This window comes from Lampetra planeri, chromosome 38, assembly GCF_965212315.1.
Source record: "Lampetra planeri chromosome 38, kcLamPlan1.2.h2, whole genome shotgun sequence".
Classification (NCBI taxonomy): Eukaryota; Metazoa; Chordata; class Hyperoartia; order Petromyzontiformes; family Petromyzontidae; genus Lampetra; species Lampetra planeri.
Window position 1 is genome coordinate 9,201,116 of NC_136144.1, and position 14,470 is coordinate 9,215,585.

Here is a 14,470-nt window from a genome sequence, read left to right on the forward strand (position 1 = left end):
TTCGTAATTTGGACGTATAGCGACTACTCTGCATAAAAACGGGTGCTGTAGGCTGCTACGGGACCACGTTTTGGGCAGCAGAGGGCAGTCAGTCAAAATTGTAAACGAATTTTCTGAACTAAAAACTCATCTCGTCCGAGCAGCTTTTTGTGTTTGGTTTTGTTGTCCTTCCGCCCGCATCTCCGATCAGCACGGTTGGTCTACGCACGGTGCAAAAGAAGTTCAACATGCATACATAAACCACTGCCAATTAGGCAATAGCGTCACAAATAAAAAAACGAATTGTATAAAATCAAGGCTGGATAAATGATCAACAATACGAATGAAATGACAAGGAATACATCAAATGCTTTCATCGCTATCGCAAGCCCCGAATCACGAGGAATTCATCTCATCGCTTAGAGAGTGATTCCTCAGGGTGCTGTCACATCGCTGGTATAGGTGCTATAGGTTTAACCCACGGTAACCGGGCAGCAGTCAGGGAGCTCACGATGGCCGTGTCAGAGCAATTAGCCAGCGCGACTGAGATTCTGTGCTTTAAGCCATATAACAGGTCATCTCGGTTGCTCGCTCTCTTGGGTGGTACACGATGGCCGTGTCAGAACGTCGGGACAATTTTCCATAAATGATATGAGGGTGGGTTGGTTGGTACCACGTGAGGTGACAAACACGACTTTTGCAGAAAGCGCGGCTTACCTGCATATCTGTTTTATAGGCACACATTTATACTTTAATATTTTGTAAACGTTTCAAAGCGCGTTTATTCTTTTCGGAAACTACGCGGTCAACATGCAGCGTTGGCCCAACGGGTGCCAACTATTTCATGTTTACCCAGTATATCCTCGCTTGAAATGTGCCCCTTTTTTAACAACCTTTGTCTCAATAAGAGCTACCACCATGACTTTGCTATCCGACAAATGTGTAATGTAGAGATACAATGATTTAAGAAAAATCGTTGTCAGCATCTGCCACCCTGGGTGTTACCGATAAGCAGAATTGTTTTTATTATTTTTGGCAAACGGCTCAAGGCTGCAAACTACCGTTACATTTGTTGAAAAAAAAAATGTTGCTCCAAATCAAGCGCCTCGTCAACGGAGGTGTAGCGACACCTTGTGGCCACCATCGACATTTGCGCCGGAGTTGTCTGGCCCACGAAGAGCCCCTTCAAAATCAAAGTCGCCCCCATCCCCGCCTTCCTCCCCAACCAACCGCCACCCTCTCTCTTCCACGTTCCAGATGGCCACCCAAGCAGGGGTAGGCCACACTTCATTAGGCAGTTTCGTCAAACCGGATGGAGGCTTAACCCACTCTGACAAGTTTGCTCCTTGATGTCCTATTTATAACAAAGTCGTGCTGTGGCCATGCACGCCACAAGCAGCCACAATCGAGGGCCCGATTAAGGTTTGGGATTTTGGGGCCTCCAGCCCACGGACACAGATGTTAAGGTGTCCGGAAAAAAATATATCATCAGCAACAGCAGTAGCCATGTTCGATCCCCTGCTGGATTAAGGCCTCCCAAAAACCGCCTCTCGCAATCCTGCGGTGTTGCCAATCCACCCCAGCAACTGCACGTGAACAAATGTAATTCCGCTCCATCTCCGTCTAAAATACATTGTACTACTTTACAATGATTGGAATACAATATTGTGGCACTGTGATAAATAACCAGAGCAACGCGATGCGTACAGTTACAGTGCCGAAATTAAAGTCGTGTCGTTTTATATTTAATACAGATTTTACGATTCCGATATCACATTTACAAGCCAGACCCGAGATAACTAAGGTCGATGGAATATCAGTGGAGTGGTTGGCATTGGGCGAGGGTGGTGGTAAGAGTCAAGGAAAGGAAGTGAATATACAGAGGGGGGCCATTAAAACACGAACAGCACCCATCAAACTCCGAGACATATGTAAAGAAAAATAGCTTCATAGCTCATCGGATTCCTCTAGTATAGATAAATATTCCACCTGAAGACGGAAGCTTGTGTTGCCTCCGAAACGTCGTGATTTTTTTTAAATTTTAATTTTAATTTTAATTTTTTACCTACGTGACTTTACCGAAAAAACCTAAGAATATGAATCCTTGCAGTCACGAAAGCTTCAAATCTAGAAATAAATATTCTGATTCTGAAACGTAATCCGGTCGTGTCACAGCAATGCTTTTGCCCGAATGTCCAGGATTGGGAGTCTGAGCTCCTGGAAGTCGCACGACAGTGCCGTAGTTGGACAAAAGTCAAATTGAAATTGGGAGTTTGACATTCGATGCGTCCACTGTGTGCTTCGTGCGCAACAAAGTCGCCGCAGCGAAATGCAGTCACGTTAGTGAGGCATTCGCTTCATGTCCGTGTATCGGTGAGATTTCGTGTTGTTTGTTTGTATGTTTTTTTGCTTTGTTCGTAAGGCATTTGTTTGGCGGCATGTATCGGTGTGATTTGTGTTAGTAAGGCAGTTGTTTCGTGGTTGATGTATGTTGAACTTCTTTCACACCGTACGTAGCAAAGCGTGCTAATTAGAGGTGCGGGCAGGGAGAGGGGGAAGGACAACAAATAAGTTTTCAATCGAAGATTAGTTTTCAATCAATGTTGTTAATTCTCAGTGTGTTTCATGTTCCCAAGGCATTTGTTTCACGTTGTGTTCTAGGTGCGCTGTCGCTTGCAACGCGGCAGCCTGTACCCAATTGCCCTCTTCGCCTGTGCCACGCCCATTTAAACCGCTTGTACATTCATAATAAAGGTTTTTGGGTTAGATCGCGTTATTTATAAATGTGTCGTAACCCTCCACCACCCGACACGGGCAAACAGTAAAAAATGCGTCACGTTGACAAAGGACAAATAGTTCACTACTTTAGCCCACCGGTGTGTTGAAGAGTGAATCAACATCATTTCAAACTTGAGTACGACGTTTCGCTGGTAATTGCATCCAGCGTCATCGGGCGATTTTCCAGAATGGTGAGGCTCTGCTCTTGCTCCCGGTCTTAAATAGAGCAGCAGCAGCAGGGTGATTCAACAGCCGTGCCAGGAGATCGACATCAGTGAACTATGGATAGTAGTTGCATATCATTTGTTCAGAGGCATAAATAATCTATTATCATGTGCACGTTTGCGCGTATTGCGACGGTCAATGGTTCGATGCACTTTTAACAGCCGCTAATCATTGAACAGATTAGGTAACTATATCGTCATCGTAATAATCATCATCTACCATTATTAGTTTTGCTTCTAAATAATTTTTACTTTTGATGTTTTCAAAGAAATTCGGCTGCAGAAACCTATATCTACGAGAGAAAATGTTATTTGATTTAATATTGATAATCATAAATATGTTTCAATTGAGCGGCATATTTGAATTCTCATGAAACGCAGTTGTTCTGCTCCAATTCTGTTTGATTTTTCTTGTACGGTACTTTTCATTTGTTTAAAAGATGTTTTTACTCAGTTTTGACCTCTCTTGCAAATGAAACTCCTGAGAATCTCCTGTTCTCATGAGTTCTCACCTAGATAAACCAATCTGGATGAACACCTGGATAAATCAATCTGGAGAAACACCTGGATAAACCAATCTAAGCTAATTATGGCGGTAAAAAAATTTAAATTTAAATTAATAAAAGTAAGATAAAATAAAAATAAAAAATCACGACGTTTCGGAGGCAACACAAGCTTCCGTCTTCAGGTGGAACCGTCACAGCCACGACAGCTGTATCAAGTAAATGAGAGATTACAAGAGCTACCACTCCGTATATATAATGGTGGAGGGGGGAAGGGCCCGGAAAGGCACACTTTTTATTAATATGGTAAGGTGAGGCTTAAGACTAAGAATAGACTTGCAGATCAAAAGACTGAGCCTTTGTTATGGAGAGGTGCGGTTTGTGACTTTATTCATTTTAATTTCTATTTTTTACCTACGTGACTTTACCGAAAAAACCTAAGAATATGAATCCTTGCAGTCACGAAAGCTTCAAATCTAGAATTAATTATGGCGGCCCTGCTAATCACCACAAACTACCGCTAATTTACCGGGATGTGTGTGTGTGTTTGGAGGCGGCACAGTAAAAACCAAAAATCCATTCTCATTCTATTAGACTTTTTTTATTAAACAATTTTTTTTATTCTACCAGGCAAGGCCCACTTAGCTATACGGCTCTTTTTCAGAAGAGACCTGGCGACAAATGATAGCTCAACAAAGTGGCTTGTCGCGTGGCAATGTATTGCAGCCAAATACTCTAAAAAATCATGTTGATACTAAATGTGGAGGGAAAAACCGGAGGACCTGGAGAAAAATCCACGCGACCACCGGGAGAGAGAGACACGCAAACTCGCAATGTAAACCAGGCGCCAGGGTCGGAATCGAACCCAAGAACCTCCTGTATACCAGGCGAGGTAGTTAACATCTCACCACCGTGGCACCCCACGTCACCTCTCCTTCCCAACGTTCAACACAACGTTCAACACACCGTTCAACACAACGTTCAACACAACGTTCAACACAACGTTCAACACAACGTTCAACACAACGTTCAACACAACGTTCAACACAACGTTCAACACAACGTTCAAACAAACGTCGAGACGCTGGCTGGCGCGTGGGCTATACGCCAATCAGAACGTGCGAAGGGAATGGGTGGGGGTGCATCATAATAATAATAAAAGCATTCCCATCCCCCTGTACGCACTCCGCCGAACACCTGTACGTATGCATGTTGAACTTCTTTCGCACCATACGTCGCCAACCGTGCTACTCGGAGGCGCGGGGGTTGGTCAACAAACTAAATACAAAAAGTAGTTCTAAAATAAATGAGTTTTCAATCTCGAGTTAAAAGTTGCGTAGCTCAAGTGGCTTCCGAATATCGGAAGGAAGAGCGTTCCAGACGGCCGCTAGAAGCGCACCACTAATACCAGATACCTTGACAACGGTGTGTTGTTACTCGACACGTGTGTGCGTGCGTGTGTGCGTCGCGTACCCATAATAACTCGTCAGTGTCGAAGGCGTTTGTTTTATTCATGAATTCACATATTCATGAATTCGATCAATTGCGCAACATTCCTCTATTTAGCCACACGAAGGTCCATTGCATTTGTTTATTTATTTATTTTTACTATAAGCTGTGCATTTGACGGGGAAATTATTGGACTCGCAGAGTCCCGAGACAATTTCTCACGAGGGATCTTGTTTGGAACATTTGGCACGTGTGCACGTGTGTGTGTGTGAACACGTGTGCGTGTTCTCCCATTGGGAAGCGCCTTTAAGAAATCCCACACATGCACAAAGGGATCAACTTGAGTGATGAGCGATATCATAACCGGTCCCCAAGCCCCCACTATTCACCAACCCCCGCACTAACCGGTGTGGTGAAGTATGGTTAAAACAAATAAACCAACACCCCATGACCGCCACACATAAGCCACAAGCAGGGCTTTCCAATTGGGGGGGGTTCGGTGCTAGTGGCAAATCCCCCCCCCCACAGACGCCTTCAAACGAAAGAGAAAAAACGTCGAAGCGCGCCCCCCCCCCCAAAAGCGAGGGGGGCCCAGGCCAGTCGCCCCGATTCGCAGTGTGTACCCTAAGGGACGGACACACAACCTCCGCCAGGCCCTCTGAGGTTGTGGATCCGTCGGCCACGTGGCATCGCCTGGGAGGCTGGCGGTGGTGCGGGGAAGTGATCAGAGCGGGTCAGTGCGACTTGAGTATTTCATCGGTCAAAAATTGAATGCGATCGTGAAAAGCAGCGTTACCCCCCCACCTCCTCCCCAACGCAACTGTGCCTGAAAAAATAGAAAGTATAGTAATAGGTTTTTACCCTTTCAACTGGTAAAAAAAACTGACACCTTTATACACGGGATCATGTTTGCAATAACCACAACACAAGCAGTCAAAATGCAAACAAAAATAAACAGCTCTGATAATGATAATGATATGCACTGTCCTTGAAGTTGATTGGTCCACACCCGAGACAGCTCGTTGCACTGGTCCAACACCAATGGAGCCTAGTCTCCATTGGTGTTGGACCAGATGACGCCAAAAGGCGTACAACTCAAAAACAGCGCACTATCAGAGTATTGAGAGCTCAGGGTAAGCATTTACACTATGAGACCTCCTGTGTCAGTTTTTGTACCAGTTGAAAGGGTAAAAACCTATTACTATATTTTGCCACTGGTAAAGGAGGTCTCAGTGTAAAATAGAAAATATTCATTCGGTTCATACTTCCAGCCGCAACGTTTGAATCAGAAACACGAAGCAACCCGAACAAAAGCCCCGAGGTGCGCGAAGAGGCGTCGAGAGATACATTCCTGAGAGAATGAAAGATGAACACGGGTCACGGAACAAAAGGCAAATCAGCGGCATGCTGAACGTGATGAATGGTGATTTTATCTCGGGCGAGTCAATATCGCCGGAAGAGATGTCGGCTGACAGACGAGACTGGCGATGGAATGGCAGCCAAAGGAGAGAATACACCCAAGAGGATGGCCACCACAGATATGCAGTAATGCGATCGGTGTGTGATATATTGATGGTGGTGATGGACTGGGGAGGCCTTAGACCAGACCAGCTGCGAATGGACAATGCCTGATGTTGACGACCGGTCATCTTTGCGTCCAATTGTATACCGTAAATTTAGCCAGATACGAATCGGGATCATTATATTCCGACCCAGCTATGCGAGCATAACGTCACGGGATGAAGACGCTTCCATTCGGAAATCTCGCAGCGAGCAGTTTGCACGGCTTTGTCAGAGAATTGCCCGGTAAGATGACATCTGACTTCGTCTGACGTCCCTTTAATTAAGCCTCGTTAGAGACAAATCAAGGTGCGGTTCTCGTTTTACATGCCCTGCAAAGAGTTCGGTTTTGTGTTTTCGTGCATCGCGTGGCAATCAACCCACGTCTTTTTAATGCCGAGAGCTGGTCCAAGCAAAGCTCCGAGTAAAAAAAATAGAATTTCATTGTGTGCTGTTGTGCTAATATTGGTGACCAGGCTAAGAACATCAACTTGCTAGACATATCTCCCCCCCCCCCCAGAGGCAGCTGGGGATATTTAACATGTTGAAATCGTTACGAATCGCGTACTAATATCGGCGGTTACTGGACGATACCTGCAGGTGTAGAATTAAAAAACACGCTTTTGAATTCAGTGTTCAGTTCGCTCAGAGCCCTGAGCCGGCACGGCTGAGGTCGGGGGTTCCAATCCAGGCCTCGGTCACCTGCGATTGAACAGAGTTCCACAGGCTGAGCGAATTGATGGTCTCAGCCTCCTGGCCACCCAAAAAGCGTCGCGTTAAAGTCGCGTCCACAATTAAATTGGCGAATTTCCAGCAGCTGAGAATTAAGTTAGGAGTTTGACTCTCGAGGTGGCTGAGCCGGTGGGAAAGCGCTTGGCCCCCCCTTGCTGTGTGGAGCAGAGGCCGCTTGATTAATGGATTTCAGAGGTAGCCTTGTGACATCCGCTTCTCCGGGTCGTTCTCTAACACGAAGGATTTGCACTGCTCTGAAAATAGGAACTTGTAACGATCAGCACAGTTGAATACGTACGGTGCGCGAAAGTTCAACGTGCATACATTTGGGGGGTGAAATATTAATTTTAACAATACTTTTAAATACTTCATTATGTGACGATCGCTCATTTTTTGCAGCAGCAACAACAACAGAAACACGTCTAGTGCCAAGGTACACCTCCTTCAGCAATGCCCGATCTGCTATCTCCACCATCTGCCAAAACACTAAGGAATGCACCCGATCCCATCAGATCTTGAAAGCTAAGCAAGTTAAAGAGAGAGAGAGAGAGACTGGTTAACGCATGGATGGGCGCCCAACAGGTTGCACACAACAGGTTGCAGACAACAGGTTGCACACAACAGGTTGCACACACCAGGTTGCACACACCAGGTTGCACACAACAGGTTGCACACAACAGGTTGCAGACAACCGGTTGCACACAACAGGTTGCACACAACAGGTTGCAGACAACAGGTTGCACACAACAGGTTGCACACACCAGGTTGCACACACCAGGTTGCACACACCAGGTTGCACACACCAGGTTGCACACAACAGGTTGCACACAACAGGTTGCAGACAACCGGTTGCAGACAACCGGTTGCACACGCCAGGTTGCACACACCAGGTTGCACAGGCCTGGGAAGTAGACGCACGTGCGGCAAAATCCATCGGTCACGTTGACACTGCACTCCGGTGCTCGCTCGCCGCCTTCAGCAAACCCGCACCGACCGGAGGGGTCAACTACCATCTCAGGGCCCTCCGCCAACACCGAGGTCCACCCATCGCCTCCAACATCGCAAATGCGCTCGCCGGCAGCATCGGTGTGTCACGGCTCGACTTATTGTAACTCGGTCCTCGCCGTATTATCTGTGGCTGTACAGCAAATGAAAAAAATACAATCACTTTGTTCGACTTCTTCTTGGTTCTTTGTTCGATTTAAAGCTTTCGTGACTATTGCAGGGATTCATATTCTTGGTTCTTTCGGTAAAGTCACGTAGAAGGGAAATGATAAAATAATAACAATACAACATAATAATACAAATTCTCACGACGTTTCGATTGCAACACAAGCAATCATCATCAGGTGTGAACACTACAGCAAGGAAATTTTAGCTGAAGTGGGAGAGATGGTGTAACTTCTATAACCCACTTACCACAGCATCTCTCCCACTTCAGCTAAAATTGTATTTCTGTAGTTTTCACACCTGATGATGATTGCTTGTGTTGCAATCAAAACGTCGTGAGAATTTGTATTATATATTATTTTTATTATTTTATTATTTTCCTTCGACGTGACTTTACTGAAAGAACCAAGAATACAATCACTTTACCATGGAAGTTTAAAATGTGTGTTTTAATATTTACGTTTTTTTTTTATTTCGGGCCCCTTTATAACACATGCAACAGGCCCCGCACTAGCTTCATCCGGCGCTGCTGCCAACACCACCACGAACCATCATCCTTCCCGTACCCGCTCGCCCCCGCGGCGCATAGCCAGCGCCCGTTTCAAAGGGACGACAAGAGCCCCTGCCAACGTTGCAGCCAACTGCTGAGCGAACGTCCCACTGGTTATCTGTGGCTGAGACTGCCATCCATCTCCTCGGTCTAATGACGATGCCCCGGTCTCGCCGCGTATGAATACGCCGCGCGTATCGCAAACGTGCGCGCGCGCGCAAACGAACCGCTGACTCCTGACATACGAGAGCGAGCCCTCCGATCGATGCGCGTGTGCTCTGTGGTGTTTCGCAGGGAGACTGAGAGGAGGGGGGGGGGACTCCGTGAGCGTGTGGCGCCACAACCCTCCAGATGTTGGCACGTCTCAATCATTCCGGACAAGACAACGATCCGGCTGGGTTTTATTTTTATTTTTGTTGTAAATGTTACCGTACACTCTCCGGATTGTGAGATGCTCCTGAAAGTAGGACGCGCACCCCACAACTGTGCCCGGTGTGTCAATAACGTGAGGCTAATGTGTTATTTGGTGACTGCACTGTGACCATCGACTCGCTTACGCTTGAGAAACCCGTGCCCCCCGACCAGTTGAACCGCGTGCCTGGGTTTTCCTGAATTCTCAGTGCTCTCGGCCGAGAGGCACTGACTTGCCTTGAGTAATCTTTACACACCGAGGGAAGCCTCACCAAGAGTATCGACGCTCATGTTGAATCGGGTCCAGGCATCAAGGTGAATTGGCCACATCATCGTGGAGATGTGTGTGTGTGTGTGCGTGGGGAGCGGTGGTGGAGCGGTTAGCGCTACGCTGCGCTACAAACCTGGCGACCCGAGTTCGATTCCCGCTCACGGTCAAAATCAGTGAAGATTATCTGAAGCGGTCCTGAGCCTCCCCAAGGTGGACTCGGCCTCAAATGAGTGCCTGGTGCGATGTGTAAACATCGCCATCGGGGAGACAAAGACGGCCGGGCGTGGTGTTGGCCACCCACCCCCTCGTGTGCCGTGCCAGCCTTCATAGGTGCTCGCTAACAGCACTTGCCCCAACAGTCCGTTAAGGCTACACGAGGGATCTTTGTCTTTGTTTGTGCTGAAGACATCGGCCAATCATCTCAGTCAGCCAACCCATGGCAGCTGGGTCTGTCCCCTGACCTCCTGCCAGCGGGCGTTTGACACTTTACGTGGCCTTAAAGTGCACATAGCCTGCCACTTAGCGGCGAATGCCGCTGTTGTTGTTGTTGTTGCTGTAGACATCAGGAAATAACTGGGAGCTATGCAGCTTTAACTCTACGTTGAAAACTAATTTGTTTGGAAAATGTTTTTTGTGTTTAGTTTGTTGTCAATCCCCCGCACCTCCGATTAACGCGGTTGGCTACGTACGGTGCGAAAGAAGGTCAACTTGCACACATTTTTGAGTACCTGGAGAAAATCCACACCTAAGTACGAACGTTACCATTATTTACAAGCAGGTGAGCGTGAACCCAGCGAGACAAGAGGATATCGTTCAAGGGAGACCTGGGGGGTTTTGGACAAATACGTACAGGGCAACGTTCCACTGCTGACGATCACCAACTATGCATAGCCTACATAACACACGTTTCTCGAGTCCACGTGTTCCTCGTTCTCTCAATGAAAACGTTTAACTTGCATCTCCCCCCCCCCCCCCCGACGCTTCTTTGCACACTTTTCATCCGTGGCTGCGTCCCCTTCATTAACGACCACGCTTCCGAGCGGTGCCAGGCTGACTCAATGGCTCTGCGTGCGAGCGCGACTCTCTCTCTCGCGATCTCTCCGTTACGACCCTCGTGACGTGCGCGCCGCGCGATGGAGGACCGTGTACGTTGCTTTGGCGGGCACCAATTTGTTAAAAGATTGCACCCTCCGCGCCTTGGCTGCTCTAAAAAGGCAGATCCATAAACGCGCATGATCCCCAAGAGATGCACTTTTTTGATCAATAGCGGTCCTTCTCCAGAGGGGGAGGGGAGGGGGGGGAGGGGGGAAGGGTTGCAGCGTGGCTAATGGCCCACCTCTCTCACTCTTTCTCTCTCGCTCGCTGCCTTCTGAGATGTCACTTTGACCACTGTGCATCAGAGCAGCGCGCACCGCCCATAAACTGAACCACAAGCTCAAATGCAATGCCGGCCCAACCGCTATTACTTCATGGGGTTGTTTTTTTTTGTGTGTGTCTGCTACTTAGATTCTCATCTCACGGCAATTGTTGAACGGGCCCCGACTCTGCCGGTGATGCCCAGAATGTCGAAACCGGTCAAGGGTTTGCTCGCTGGAACAAATGCCGTGGGATGTTGGTCCGCACTAACACGTGGCTTTATTTTGTTGGTGTAGACACACACAAAAAAACGGAGTCCTCCGCATATTTTCTTTCACATTTTCACGGTGCAATTGGTGACGCAATGCTGCTCTTGGCGTCGCTTATTGAGATGAAGACATTCACAATTGGAAGTGTAGCAGGAGGCGGTGCATCACCCTGTGTCAGATCAAAGACCACAAATGATGATGTCACTGAGATTGCTTCAAAAGGCCTCATCTCGATCCGAACTTTTATGGTGCTCCGCAAAAAGTGTTGTTGCATCGCCATCAAACTGTTGCGTTTTTGATTCTCAGCGCTCGAAAACGCGGGATGAAGTAAAATGTTGAATAGATTTTAACACGATGGGGATGATTCTAGATTTGAAGCTTTCGTGACTGCAAGGATTCATACTCTTAGCTCTTTCGGTAAAGTAACGTAGGTAAAAAAAAATGAAATTAAAATTAATAAAAATAAAATAAAAATCACGACGTTTCGGAGGCAACACAAGTCTCCGTCATCAGGTGGGACCGTCACAGCCAGATTGGCTGCATCAAGGTTTGCATCAAGGTTTGATGCAGCCAATCTGGCTGTGACGGTCCCACCTGATGACGGAGACTTGTGTTGCCTCCGAAACGTCGTGATTTTTATTTTATTTGTATTGATTTTAATTTCATTTTTTTTACCTACGTGACTTTACCGAAAGAGCTAAGAGTACGATGGGGATGAGACCATCAATTCGATACGCTACGACCGTTGCCTTGTCAAACATCCATTCAATTTATGACTCTTTCAGCACAAAATTCGTATTCGCCTGAATTAACGTAAAAACTCTAAATTCATCTGCATTAATTGTTCCGGTGATTAGTGACCTGGGGCTGGAAACCATTAACACCTTGACGCCAGAGAACTGCGTTCGACCACCGGTGAATTCCACCTTGAATATGACGCCGAAATCTCGGCGGGACTTGCTCAGCGATTTGACAAGAGCAATGCGAGGTCTCCTGAGCCTCAGCCACAGCCACCGAGTAAAACGACATTTTTAATGATGTGGGGTTTTTGGTTAGCTTTTTTTATTTTCTCCTGTGCATTCATTCATATGTGACCGGTGATTGTACCCATCACGCCTCACGCGCTTACGCAGATCTATCCTAGATTTGAAACTTTCGTGACTGCAAGGATTCATAATCTTAGTTTATGTGTTGCCTCCGAAACGTTGTGATATAATTTATTTGTTTTCTTTTAACCTACGTGACTTTACCGAAAAAAAACAAAGAGTATGCAGATCTATCCGTCAACATCAAGCCCTTTGATCAGAACTTGACAAAATTATGCGGGAAAACATGTTCACAACTCAGGGTCGGATACAAATTTGCAAACCACTTCCGAGTTATCGTCGTTGGGCGGTGATGTGGCCGAGCGGTCGCTTTGTCCCCCACTTGTTGCGGTTCGAGCCGAGCGACCGCCCTGGTTAATGCTGCGTGTGTCGAAGATTTCAACAAAAATCCGAGTGATTTTTTTAATATCAAATCAGCATTGATGCGGTCCTTTATTTGGGGAGACGCGGTCAATCCGTACGACAACCGCTGTTGAATCCCCGAACAAATTGGTACCAAATTTTTCAACCCCGGAGGGATGATGGGATGAAATGGGCGTATTAACCAAAAAATACACGCACGGTCTGCTTCATGATAATGATGGTCCACTTGTGTGCTGGTACCACGGTGCAAATTTTCCCAATGAGGAAATTTTCCCAATGAGTAAAATGACCCACAAATTTATTATTTGGGTAAAAACCACATGGCAACGTAACCGACTAGCAGGCAGTACTCGTCTGTGAAACATGGCACATTTGGGAAAGCCTCACAAGAATGGAGTGAATACCAAATGCACTAAATTATTATAATCATCAATGAGGGAGACGTAATCAATTCCCTCAGACTGCCATTGCACCACTGGTGCTTGTTTGGCCATGTGGTCACTTTGACTTTGTCAAGAATTATTTTGGTTCAAGGGGGGTGTTTTGTTTTATCGCATCCACACCGTGTCTAACCACCACACTGCAAGTCACAATAACACATTCACACAGACTCTCAACCACTCACTCACCCACCGGACCACTCACCCACTCACTCAACTACCCACTCACTTACCCACTCACCACACTGCAGGTCACAACAACACACTCACCTACAGACTCTCAACCACTCACTCACCCACCCGATCACTCACCCACTCATTCAACTACACACTCACTCACCCACTCACCACAATGCAGATCACAACAACACACTCACCAACAGACTCTCAACCACTCACTCACCCAGCCACTCACTCACCCCCACATTGACACAATCATTCACCCACCCACACACCCACTCGCCCATCTAATCAGTCGTCACGATGGGCGTCGCAACACTTCTCATTTCTGTTTTTTCTCTCGCACTGCTCCACTTTGGAATTGTATCCCATCGTTCTTTTCCCCGAGTTCTTATAATAACCTCGGTCGATTTAAGAAACCCGTTCACTCTCGTCGTCTTATAATAACCTCGGTCGATTTAAGAAACCCGTTCACTCTCGTCGTGTACGCCTTTGAGAGCACTGTCCGTTTCTGGCCCTTTGGCCTCTTTGTGCTCAGCAGTTGTCAGCCAAAAAATAATTGTATTCTACGTTGTTGTTACTCTTTGGTTCTTTCGGTAAAGTCACGTAGGTAGAAAAAATAAAAATCACGACGTTTCGATCGCAACACAAGGTGGTTGTCTTCAGGCGGCAAAAAATATCATCCAGCAGTGGAACTGCTGAACCAGCGAGGGAGCTGTTACAACATCAAGATGTTATATATGTGGCGTTGGGCGAGCAATTCCTTTCCAGATCAGACCCCGCTTGCTTGCCCATCGCCACATAAATAACCTCTTTGTTGTTGCAACAGCTCTCTCGCTCGTTCAGCAGTTCCACTGCTGGATTATTATTTTTTTCCGCCTGAGTACGACCGCTTGTGTTGCGATTGAAACGTCGTGATATTTTATTTTTTGTTTAATTTTATTTTTCTACCTACGTGACTTTACCGAAAGAACCAAAGAGTATGGATTCCTGCAGTCACGAAAGCTTCAAATCAAGATTGCGTTGTTGTTATTGTTTTGCATGGGAGAAAAAAACTCGGCGATTAAGAACCGCGTGTTGCTGTAACATTTTTGGTTTTGTTTTATAATCAAGAAACTCATTCTCCGCT